Source organism: Pistacia vera, unplaced genomic scaffold (genome assembly GCF_008641045.1).
Source record: "Pistacia vera cultivar Batoury unplaced genomic scaffold, PisVer_v2 Contig68, whole genome shotgun sequence".
NCBI lineage: Eukaryota > Viridiplantae > Streptophyta > Magnoliopsida > Sapindales > Anacardiaceae > Pistacia > Pistacia vera.
Window position 1 is genome coordinate 432,977 of NW_022196534.1, and position 13,278 is coordinate 446,254.

The following is a 13,278-nucleotide window of genomic DNA, read 5'->3' on the forward strand; positions in this document are numbered from 1 at the left end:
TTATACATACATACAAGAATTAATAATATGAAATTACATAACATGAAGTTAATTAATTATTAATAGGGAATCTGACATTGGGATGAGATAAGGCCGCCTCACAACATTCTGGATTATATCTACAACAAAATGGAATTCCAGCCTCACTTATTTCAATCAATGTACCAACAAATAAAACCACAATTATTATCATCTTCAACACAACACCCTTCATCATTGAGCTTTCCATTGTTAATAGAGATACTACCTTACTGTGATGATCAACAACTCTGTTTGACGATCAATATGCATAAATATGATAGAAAAAATGAACATGTATATATAACATAATCCTAACTATACTTAGAATAATTAATTAACTGCATTACTTCATATATGTGGTTCATATTTCTTTACATTGAAATAAAAGTTAAATGTTGTTTATTCAGTTTAAAAACCCTAACAAAAAACCAATTATGTAACATATTATACTTAACCATCTCAAATCCATCTATTATAGTTTAAACAAAAATCTATCTCTTGGTCATTGGATTGGATTTGGGGTTAGATGCATGATTACCAATTTTTTAGGGAAATTATATTAAACCATACTGCAAGGTTTTATTTGTAATAACCTCATTATTCATTTATTTTAAACAAAGTTCCAAATATTAGTTTTTCAAAAATACTACGTTTACGGCCCAACCTCACAACTTTCTCTTACAACCCTAACGTGACAACAACGTCAACTGAAGATTTTGACTAAACATAAACAACATTTATTTATAGATGAACAACTGTTTCTTAAGGATTAATGTCCGTTTATTAATAAGGAATGGTTTTTCCTTCATAAGAAACCTTCGTTCCTTATAAAAGAACGGTCATTTCTTCGTAAGGAACATTCATTCTTTATAAAGAAGCGATCGTTCGTCCTTAAGAAACGACTATTAGTATTTGGTCAAGTCATTTAGTGTCTTGAGTATAGTGAGAGATGACGTAACCATTGCTAACTCGATTGTCACGTTAGAAATGTAAGAGAAAGTTGTGAGATTAGATTGTGGGCGTGGTATTACTTTTAGCTTTTCTCATATGAATTGTTTCAATGTGTGTCCTAGTCGCATATATTAAAATCATTAATTTATAGATGAAATTTTTTATTAATTGCACATACTATTTATTAAAGGAACAAACCAAAAAAAAAAAAAAAAAAAACCTTAAATCTATATTTTCTTTTTAGCCAAACAAACTTCATTTTCTTTTCAGTTTCTCATTAACCACATTAATCCTTTCGCTTGCTTGTGGAATATTACATGTATATATATAATGTGAAATTTAATGACTTACCTCCAACTATATCGTTCAAGTGTTGTAGAAAGCCAAATGTGAATTGCAATAAAAGCAAAATGTAAATGATTTGTGAGAGAATGTTTGAGAGATATCTTATAGTCTATGCCTCCAGAATTTTGTATTGTGTTATACCACTTTGATGGAGAACATGATATACTTATAATGGCTAGGCTAGGGACCAAGATAACTCTCATCAACTGTCTTTAACCTCCCATCAAGGATTAAAATAGACAGTTAAATAACTCTTTAAACCACCTTCAACTGTATTTTCTCAACTGCATAATTGTGGTATATGGCCACACCAAATCTTACATTCTCCTACTTGGCCTAAAGCCGAGCTTTAAAAAATACTATATAGGTGATTAATCCAAATATGGCCGCAATTTGAAGAATACTGTATAGTGAATGAAGAAAAATACTGAGTATTGAGAGATTATAACTTACCATTTGAATTCAATGATCAATTTATGAGTAGGTGTCATCCACAATCAATGTAGCGATGACTTCTTTTTCTTTCCTCTGTGAAGAGAAAGTAACATAACTAAATAAAAAAATAATTAATTATGGTATCTTAACAACTGAAAGTGCAGAATAAATCACGCTGTACTTATTATTTACCGCCAATTTCTAAAGTTAAATTTTGAAATAATAAAATTCCCTTTATTAGTAATAAACTATTAGTGTGCTAAATAGGCTAATAAATATTTATTAAATATCTCTCATTCTATCATTTTAACCCCTATAATTTAATGATAGGGATTTTTATTATTTCATAAATTAGATTATTTTTATTATATCAAATTACAAGGCCATCAATATAACTCTTTTATATAATGTAGAATCAGTAGTTATAACGAATATATTGTATTATTTTAATAATACAAATATTTCAGTACTATAAATAGTTTGGTAATTTTGATAATATGATAACGAAATATTATTCATGTAACTTCTAATAAGCAAAAAGCAACATTCTTTGAATTTTTAGCATATCATATTCTACTATGTGAAATATCGATTTCAGTATATTCAAAAGTTTGAAGAACAAATAAAAAAAAAAATTTAATATCATTGTAAATTAAATCCAAATTCAATATCAAGATTTATTTAAATCTTATAATTTTATAAATAAATAAAAAAAAGTGAAAAAAAAATTCCAATCGCATACTTATATAAATTGGTTTTTTTGGATTGTATTTTGTTTGATCAATTGGATAATTTTGGATTTAGTAGAAAACCACCTCAAACCGAAAAGCACCTGAAGGTGGATTTACATTTTTAACCTTTAGGGTGCAAAGTGAGAACAACTTTCGAAATCATGAAAGATCGATACTTGTCATTAGTTAGCAATTTTAAAAACCTTAAAGGTTGTTTGTGAAATTTGTCAAAGATTTCTCTTTAATGCATTTGCATTTTGCAATGACCGGAAGAACGACCCACAAAAAACCCTCTTCAAACATAGCTCTGAGATCCTCATTTCGTTCGTTTACAATCTCTCAAAACCCATCTCTGAAAGTTAATGTTTTATTTTTGTTAGCTCACTGACACAGCCTCACAACTTGAAGCTCCAAAAATGAAGTTTTGTATTCTTTCGAAATACCCCTTGAACGATCCTCACTTGCTAAATTCCTCAAAGAAAATTGTCGATCAGGTAACTTTACTCTGAATGAAGCATTGTATTTTTTTTATTACATGATGAATTCGCAACCCATTTCTCCAATTTCATCCTTCACTACTTTTTTTACTACACTTGCAAAGAAGAAGCATTATTATGAAGTGATTTCGCTTTATAAGTGGTTGAATTCAACTGGCCTGTCTCCAGATTTAATGTATTTGACCATGTTGATCGATTGCTTGTGTAAAATTAAAAGGGTTTCTGGTGGTTTTGCGGTTGTTGGGGGGATTTTGAAGTTGGGATTTAGCCCAAACACTGTGAAATTTACTTGTCTGATTAAAGGTCTGTGTGCAGAGAGAGATTGTGGAATCAATGGAATTGCTTAAGAAAATGGTTGCTGTCGGTTGTAGGCCTAATGTGATTACTAATGGGACTTTGATTGAAGGACTGTGTAAAATAGGGAAGACAAGTGTTGCTATCAAGTTACATGAAGAGATGATTAATGGGAATGAAGAATTTGGTGTTATTTGTAGGCCAAATGTTGTTACTTATAGTACTATAATTGATGGTCTTTGTAAGGCTGGATTGGTTGAGAAGGCTAGACAATTATTTTTGGAAGTTATGATTCAGAGAGGTGTGGTTCCTAACATTTATACTTACAGCATTTTAATGAATGGTTATTGCTTGGCAGATAGAATTGTTGATGCGACGGAGTTGTTTGATTCTATCACTAGAAAGGGGTATAGACCTGATGTTGTTTGCTACAATACTTTAATCAATTGGTATTGCAAGAATAAAGAAGTCAACAAAGCTCTTTATCTTTATCGAAGGATGATTTTTGAAGGAATTATGCCTATTGTGATTATGTATAACACCTTGTTAACTGGGCTTTTTCTTTAAGGTAAGGTAAAAGATGCAAGGAATTTAGTTGGTGAGATGCGACTTAACGGTGCTTCTCCTGATTCTTGGACATATAACATTTTCATTGATGGACATTACAAGAATGGATGTGTTTTGGAAGCGGTGGGAATGTTTAATACTCTAGTAAATAATAAGTTTGCAGTTAGTCTTGAAGGTTTGAGTTCCCTCATTGATGGATTATGTAAAACAGGGAGATTCGAAGCTGCTTGGGACCTATTTCAGAAATTTTCTCTTCATGGAAACCTAGTTCCAGACGTTGTAACATATAGCATTTTGATCAATGGGCTGTGTAAAAAAGGACAACTAGAAAAGGAAAATGAGTTGTTGTCATATATGGAGGAAAAAGGTTGTGCTCATATATGGAGGAAAAAGGTTGTGCTCCAAATGCAATCACATTTAATACGCTTATCTTTGGTTTCCTCAAAAATAAGGAGATACCAAAAGTTGTTGACCTCCTTGATAAGATGGTAGAGAGAAATGTGAAGCCGACTGAATGTACAATGTCCTTAGTCATGCAGTTACTAATGAAGGCCGAAAATTATTGTGAATGTTTGAACCAGCTTCCTCAATTTCCAGTCCAAAATGGAAATTGAAGTTTACGTGATAAACTTTAGCGAGTATTAAACTTTTTTCGGAGCATAATCCTGCAAAAGTTAATCCAGCGGCCCAAATGCTCTATTTTGGTTACGGTAAGAAGAAGTTTCAATAAACACTTTCATCTGTTTGAATTTGATGGGGATGGTGATGGGATGACTGAGAATGATGGCTTCCCTGATCAGACATACGATACGTGATCTATCTATGTTGTAAGTGCATACAGTGGAGGTGGCAACATTGCAAGCTACATCAGCATTTGCACATGAAGTGCGTCTTAAGGGTTTGAGGATTATTTCTGGTGCAAATTTCAGGTAGCAAAAGTTGTATATGAGAAATTGTGGAATGGTTTTTACTTCAATTACGATAATAATGGTAGCCGCTTAAGTCATCTATTCAAGCTGATCAGTTTACTGGACGACGGTATGTTGCAACTATTTAACTTCATTCATTGATATTCTCAAACATCCAGGCCTGATAAATCTTGATTTATTTATAGTGTTTCACATGTTTCTTTTTCTCAATATATATATTTTTTTAGTTCAAATCTGATAAGACTAGAACTTACTAGGTGTGTCTCTATTGCAGTTAAGCACGAGCATGACATTCTTTCAACGATAGTTGATGAAGACTAAGCAAGAAGAGCATTATAGAAGGTTTTTAGCTATAATGTCTTAAAGAGTATGGGTGCACTGCAGTGCTCAAACTACAAGTTGAGGGAGATAAAATTATGCGTGTTCCTGACCAAAGGTATGCTTCTTCTTTCCCTCGGTTTGCTCTTGTTTTAAACAAGTTGGTTTGCCTCATGACCTTGCTCGTAAGTTTAAAAAAAAAAGATGAAAATATGAACAATATTTTCAACATGGAAAATATGCTTGATTTTGAAGTAGTTAAGAGTGTTGAAAAACCAGAACAATTAAAGACTACTTCCCTAATTGATGAGTCTGATATATGTGATCGGGCTGAGGAGAAAACTTTAGTATGCAACTTGTTGTGTGAGAGTGGTAGATGTTGTAAAAGGATATATAATATTATTTAGTGATTAATTATCAATCTTCTTTATGTCTTTGGCATGAATATCGAAATTTCTTTCAATGCTCTGATTTTGTTTATAATATGTTTTGTTTTGTATTTAAAATTTGATTAAAGGAGTTCATCGGGAAGAAGGGCATTGTCTAGCTACGAATTTATTTTTAACTGGACTAGATGAAATTTTTAAATATTAGTACAAGTTTTTTGTCACTCTTTCTTTCTTTAATACACATAGTCTAACAACAAAATAGGCTATGTAGCTGGCAGGTGACGGAAAAATCCCTCTTAATTAATCTAAACAAGATATATATATATATATATGAGTGTCATGCATGTTTGTGTCATCAAAATTAGCTGGCCAAAATAAAATTATGTATTATGTGATGTGATGATCAATGATGTAATAGCTCTCCCTCACATAGACTGCAGAAATAAAATACTTTTCTGTTCTACTGTTTTACAGAGGTGTCTAACATTGAATTACAGCTAGAATTCAGAGATCTTTTAATCCAACAAATAGCTTTAAAAAAAATGAAGGGTCATTATAAAATAATAGACAAATACTAGTAATTGCTAGTTGTAGAAATTAAGTTAAATTGTTATACAACTATATCCTTATAATTAATTACCTGGTTAATTTGGTGCATTATCTATCTCTCTAGCTTATAGCAGACATAGAGATTGATTTACTATTTTGCCAAAATGTATTTAGAATATGACATCTAAGCATGACTGACACTTTCATTACATTATTGTATCTTCCCATCACCAATTATTGCTTAATTTCTTTATGTTTAATTGACAACCACCAGCACTATGGGAAAAAACATTCATAAAATACACAAGGCTGTATAAAATATTCAACTATATAAATGTGTTCAATGTTTGTTGTTATTCACAGTAAGTACAGTTTTCCTAGTGTAAAATCTTCATGGAGAAAAGATCGGGAGACTCTGAGAATCCTTCACCTGCAGTGGAAGAGCAGGAATTTAGCAAAGAGATTGAGCAACTCTTGACTCAGCTTCCCAAAGCGACCAACTGGAATGGTGGTGAACTTTGTCAATACCAAGGGTTTTGGTGTCCATCCGAATTCCTTCCTGGCACCATCTCCTTCCTGAAGCGTTTCCAAGCACAAGACAGTGACATAATATTAGTCACATTTCCTAAATCGGGCACCACATGGTTAAAAGCTCTTGCTTTTACCACTGTTAATCGTTATCGTTATGCACTCGAAAATAGCCCCTCACTTTTATTGTATACTATAATTGTATGCTATCATGTCTCAATTGTTGGTGATCAATATAGAAAGAATAATACTACTCTTATAAACTTTTTATTCAATTTTTTTTATACAAATTGATGTGATAAATGAAATTGAGTTATTTTAAATTAAAAATAAATTAAATAATTAAAAGAAATTATATAACAAACATGTAAAGTTGTTGTATCAGTTTACATGAGAGAGATTGTATAAGAAACTTATACGTATAGTATTATTAATATTATTATTATCATTTTTAAAGCAATCCTCAATAATGTCAAGATAAATCCCTTATGACCTTATCTATTACAAAGCATCCTTAATCAAATTTTTCCCTCTCAAGTCCCTTTTGAGGAAGAGATTATATATATTGAGTAACAATGCAAAATGGGCGATATTATACATAATATGGATGTTAATATATATATATATATAAAGGAATCATTACTTCTACTAAAGGTGGATGAATTGACTCTATTTTTTTATTATCTTTTCCTCTTGTGATTTTTCACTGTTTTGCTTTTGTTTGGACATTGATTGTTTTTTCACTATCAAACCATTGAAAGAAATGTATAAGAATTCGGTGTGTTTTTATAAAGTTGTAATAATTTTGTTGAATTATATCTCTTTCTTTTTTATTAAAGTTTTTGAAGAATGTTTCTCTTAATTCTTGATTTTTTTTTTAACAAAAATCTTTTCTTAAGAAGGTTTTATCAATTTCAAATTTTTCAATCATGTTTAATTCTGGCAAATCTGTCATTTGGGAATAGGTTGGAGACATTCTTTGTGATGTCTCTTCCTCATCTTGTTGGGAGGGTGTTTGCACTGAATAATAAGGTTGTGGTATTGTTGAGAAATTATCTATTCCTTGAATATTTGTTTTAACTTGGCTGGGTCTAGGGGGGCTCTTACTGAACAAGAAAATCTTCTTTGTTCAAGAGGTTCTTTGGGATTTAATCAGGATGAGGATGAGTGTGAGTCATCAAAACTTATTCTTGGAGGCCTACTAAACTTAGTCCGAACACTTCCATCAAAATTTTTAGTTATGTTCTAAATCTATGTATTTTGGATTGGTTGGGTTAAAGGTTTCGGAATTCTCATTTTTTAAGGTATGATTGCGTTAGCTAATCCCCAATCCTCTGGTAAGGTTATTTGGTCCAAATTTATTGTTTTAGAAACTGTTATGTTTGATCTTGTTAAATCAATTTGAAATAACACTATGTGGCCTTTTTGGTCATGATTAATGGCTCTGGTTTCAAAAGCAGATTGCATTACTTTATATTGGATCCTATAAATGGCTGCTATAGGGATGGTTCCTGGTTTTAAGTCATAATTAAACATTTTAATATTTAAAGTTAAATCAGGATAACAATTGAAATAAATTGGTCTATTGGATAGGTTGGATTCTATTGTTCCTAATAGAGAATCTCTAAATCTTAGCCATCTACGATCTTTTAAATAGGCAAAGATGGCAGTGTCCATGCTTGCAATGCTTAGAGGTTTGAGTCCTATTTGGACTAATCCTATATGAAGATAATTGTAACTCTTTTTGAATTTTTCAACTATTTCCGTAGATGATAATTGAGTTATTTGAGTTGAATTGTTTACCTTAAGAGTCTTTTCTTCTGTTTTAATTATGTATTTTGATTTGTTTAAAGGGTTTACTCTATTGAGACTTGATAATTTTCCTTCTTTGTAAATATCAGTTACAGAAATTTTGGGAATGTTCCATTTATCAAAATATTTTTGTAAATCTTGAGGTATTATGATCTGTTTATCTTTTTGTGTACAAGCGTGACTTGTTTCAATTATGTTGTTGTTTTGATTTATACAAATCTCTTCTTGATGAACAATTTGTTCATCTCTAGTATTTGAACTGGAAGTAGGCATAGATCTAGAAAAGTTTTCAATTTTGTTTATCATCTATTTCTTTGCCTACAGTGGTTGATCTAAGGGACTTACAACGGTTACATCCTACAACCCAACACAACCCAAAATGACTCGGTACTCAAAATAATTAATAAACAAAATTTTAACAATCCTAAATCCTTGCCTCCTCCCTTGCTCTGATCACTAAAAAAACAATCAATTATTTTGAGTACTGACCAACCCATGTATTTAACAATCCTAAATCTCTGCCTCTTCCCGGTAGGACCTCTAGTGTCATCACAGGCACTCCTGGAGGATTTACTTCAAAAGAAACAGTCTACTCAAATTTCTCAATTGGTTTTCCCAATGGTGGGATCATTTTGGATTAATTCCCGAAATCCTACCCCTAACTGTCCATGAAGGATTCAGTGAGTTCAAGCTCAAATTCAAAGTTTCCGAAGCAGATTCAAATTTCCCTCCGCCACTTCATTTCTCAGCAAAGTTCCACCTCTCGTGGATTTTACAATGGGAATATGAAATTGTCCAAAATATTAACAATCTCCCTAATTTGATTCGGAAATTTAAAGTCCAGTGGTGGGATAAATATAATGCATCCCACGTGTCCAAAGAAAAAATTCAACCTTGACTCTTAAGTTCATCTCATCAAACCCAGGCCATTACCGTTGAAATCACCAATTTTTTACAGAAAAAGACTATGACATCAGTATCCTTAGCAGGAGCCCAAACAAAACAAAAACTTAAAGACCACCTCAAGACTATTCTTTCACAACTCCGAGAAGAAGAAGAAGAATCTAACCGAAGCTCCGATGCCTCGGTCAATCTTGCCCAGAGCAATGAAGATGACTATTATGGTATCATCTAAGTTATTCCAAACAGTTCAAAATTACCTCTTCTCTAAAAAAGAAGACAAGCCAAAGAAGCGACATCCGAATCAGAGAATATCTGGCATAATAATGAAGCGTCAGAGATTCCCTGTAAAAAGAGACATTAATGTTCTTTAAAAAAAATGAAAATGAAAATATCCAATAGTATTCATGTGAGGTTATAGTAAGATAAGATTCCTATAAATTGAAAAAACTCGTGCAATGTAAACCAAGCTTTTAGAAAGCCAATTCTGAAACTTTCTCCTCCCTCACTCTCTTTTCATGTGAACCTCTCAAAGCTCTCCAAAAATAAAGCTTTTTTCGTAAGTTCAATTTCCTTAAATCTTTCAATAATCTTTTAATGTTTAATCTTTCAGTTCTTTAATTATTCTCTATAATCATTCATCATTCATCATGTCTGATTTTAATGTTTACTTAAATTTTATTTAAAGTTTTATTTGTGTTTTTAATTTCTTTAAATTTTTGCTCATCACTTAACCTGGTTCCAATGCGGCATTGCCGCCGTTACCTGGTTAAGAATTAATCTTACTTTTTAATATGATTTTAGTGTGGTTTTGCCGCCGTTATCTTATTAAGTTGTAAGATTATTTAAGTTAATGTTTATTTAAGTTTTTATTTAATCTCTACGTATCTCCTCTTTGTGTACAACGATCCTGTGATCCCTTGGTGTATGTATATATATATAAAGAGATTATATATATTAAGTAACTAAACAAGATTACTCCACTTATTATAAATACATTTAATGTGGTGTAAAATCAAATATTATATAGTTGTACGATTGTCCTCACAACCATCATACATACACACACACAATCATTATACATACATATAATATTTGACCGTACAATTCGTATAAGAACTCTTCATTTATTTATTACATGAGTCTTTTATTGTTGATTATTATATAACTTATAGTTTAATTTATCCTTTTTTGCTTTCATATGTATTGTGTCATAATAATTTGTGGATGCTAAACCTACTTATGATTACATAGATGGACCAAAATGAAAATCCATTTGTATCATTTTTATTTATAAATTGATTGGTAAAGAGTAATTTTGTCTTTTTATTATAATTATGGCAAAGAAACAATACATAGTGAGTGTTAGAGGTGGTCTCTAATAAATTTTTGTAACTGTGAAAATAATGCCACTCAATTCACTTGACATTTTTTTTTTCATACGCATAAAAAATTAGTGTTTAAAATATGATGTATCGACGACATTAAAAATATATAACTTCTACCATTATATTAAGATAGATTAAATTTGTATCAAATATTTAAGTTAATATTCTAAATTGACCTTTAATTACTTTATTTCGTGTTTATGTAGAGCTATTTTATCTTTTATACAATAATTAATGAAATTTAATATCGATATATATATTTTTAGAATAGTGAACTTAAATTGTGATTTTTAAAAATTAGAACTATGATTTTAAACAATTAAGATAGGGTAAAACTTGTGGTAAATCAATATTATTTGGATTACATATATCATCCTTATATATATGAATATATTTTAAGTAATGGGTCGGTTAGGGCCAAGCCTACCTTTGTCCTCGGGGTCGAGAAATTTTCTTGGTCCCGGCCGCGGTCCAATCCCCAACTATTTCAAGGACTCTTCGCCCTGTTCGGGACAGGTCCCGACCGGGCGGGCCAAACGCCCATATCTAGAAACAAGCCAATAACAAATTATTTCTCATATTATTTTAATTTTTTTTATGGTATTTCATTTTTTTTCTAAATTAAAAGATAGAATATAAAAAATCAAGCAATTTTTTTTTTTCATAGAGTAACGAATTTATCCCCAGAGGTATAGATAATGACAAAATTCTTCTAAGTTTTCAGAAATAATAGGAATAATTTTTTCGTTAAATTTTAGGTGTTAAAATAAATAATAGGAGGATAATTTGATAATATTTACTAACTTATAATAGTATAAATTTTAACGTTCATTAACAGTTATTAAAAGTGAGGAATTTCTATTATTTATAAAATTCAAGAGATTTTTGTTATTGTATTATATCTTCAGGGTTAATATCGTCTTAAAAAAAAGACTTAGAACTAGGGTTGCAAACGAATCGATATGTTCACGAACAACTCGATGTTCGTTTGATAACTGTTCTATTCGACTCGATAACAAACTGTTCACGAACAGTTCGATGTTCGTTTGATAATATATTCGATTTGAGTTCGAACATAGGATGTTCGTTCGATTATATTCGTGAACATACTGCTTTCGACTGATCCATCCGTTCGCGAACAATCTGTTCGATTATTCGTTCGTTCATGTTCGAAAAACATGGTATACATCATTATATATATTTATATTTTTTTTTTCTTTTTTATATTATGTTTGGTTTAGTTCGGATGAATTTTTTTTAATGGTAATCAATAATAAAATATCATGATGCTTTTGTTTTTCTTATATATATATCATAGAACTTCTTTATAGTCATAATGTTGGGACCAATTAAATTTATTATTATAAGGAGGTTATAATTTAATAGAGGTATAATTACAAGAATTATTGTTTTGATTTCTTATTTTATAATTCATGTTTCAGGAGTACAAATGAATTGAGTGAATAAATTCGACAACTTCACTACACTAATGAAATTGATATTAATGTCTTTCTCATTTATCCAAATGAGTAACAAGCCATGTATACTTTAATTGAAGAAGAAATTATCATTGGAATTAGACAAGAAGAGGAAGGAGATAATTTTGAGGATGATAGTATGAAAATACCAAAAGTTTAATGTCAAGAAACTCTAAACATACTTGAGAAGCTAGAAATATTTTTGCTTCAACAAGAAGGTATCTATGCTAGCAACTTATTACGCACTCACAAGATAAAAGATGTGACAACAATTCTAAAATATAAATCACTGTCTCAACATAACTTTAGATAAAAGATGTGGTAACAATTCTCAAACATAAATCACTATCCCAACATAACTTTAGATAAATATTTTATTTCATCTTAAACCTTTAATGTAACATAGCATATGCTTTGTTTGCAATATACATATAATTATTACTATGTAGATACAAGTTCCTTAAGAAGAGACTTTGGAAAATTATAACTTATCACAATGTGAAATTTATTCTTATTTATAACTTGTTCAAGTTGGGACCATAATTTTTTACAACTATACGGAGATTATTCTTATATAGAATATTATTATAGAGAGGTTCTACTGTAATATATTTGGATTTTTTTTTTTTTCAAATGTCATCAATAATTAAATATATAGTAATTAAAATATAATAAATTATTATGATACATAACACGACAAATTTAATAATATAATAGATTGTATAATCAAGTGATATATAACATAGCAAATCTAATAACATAATAGTTTCATATTTTTCCAAATGTAATCAATAATTAAATATTATAAGATAACATTTCAATTAGTAAATAATAAATATAATATGGTAAATTGATGAACATAATATATTGTATAATCAAGTGATATATAGCATGACAAATTTAATAACATAATAGCTTAATTAAATATAATAAGGTAAATTGATGAACATAATATATTGTATAATCAAGTGATATATACATTACAAATTCAATAATATAATAGCTCAATTAAATATAGTATGACAAATTTATGAACATAACATATTGTATAATCAAGTGATATAATAACACAATAGCTTAATTAAACTTAAATTAATGATATATTTATATTGATAATTTATTACAATAGACCCTCATACCACTATT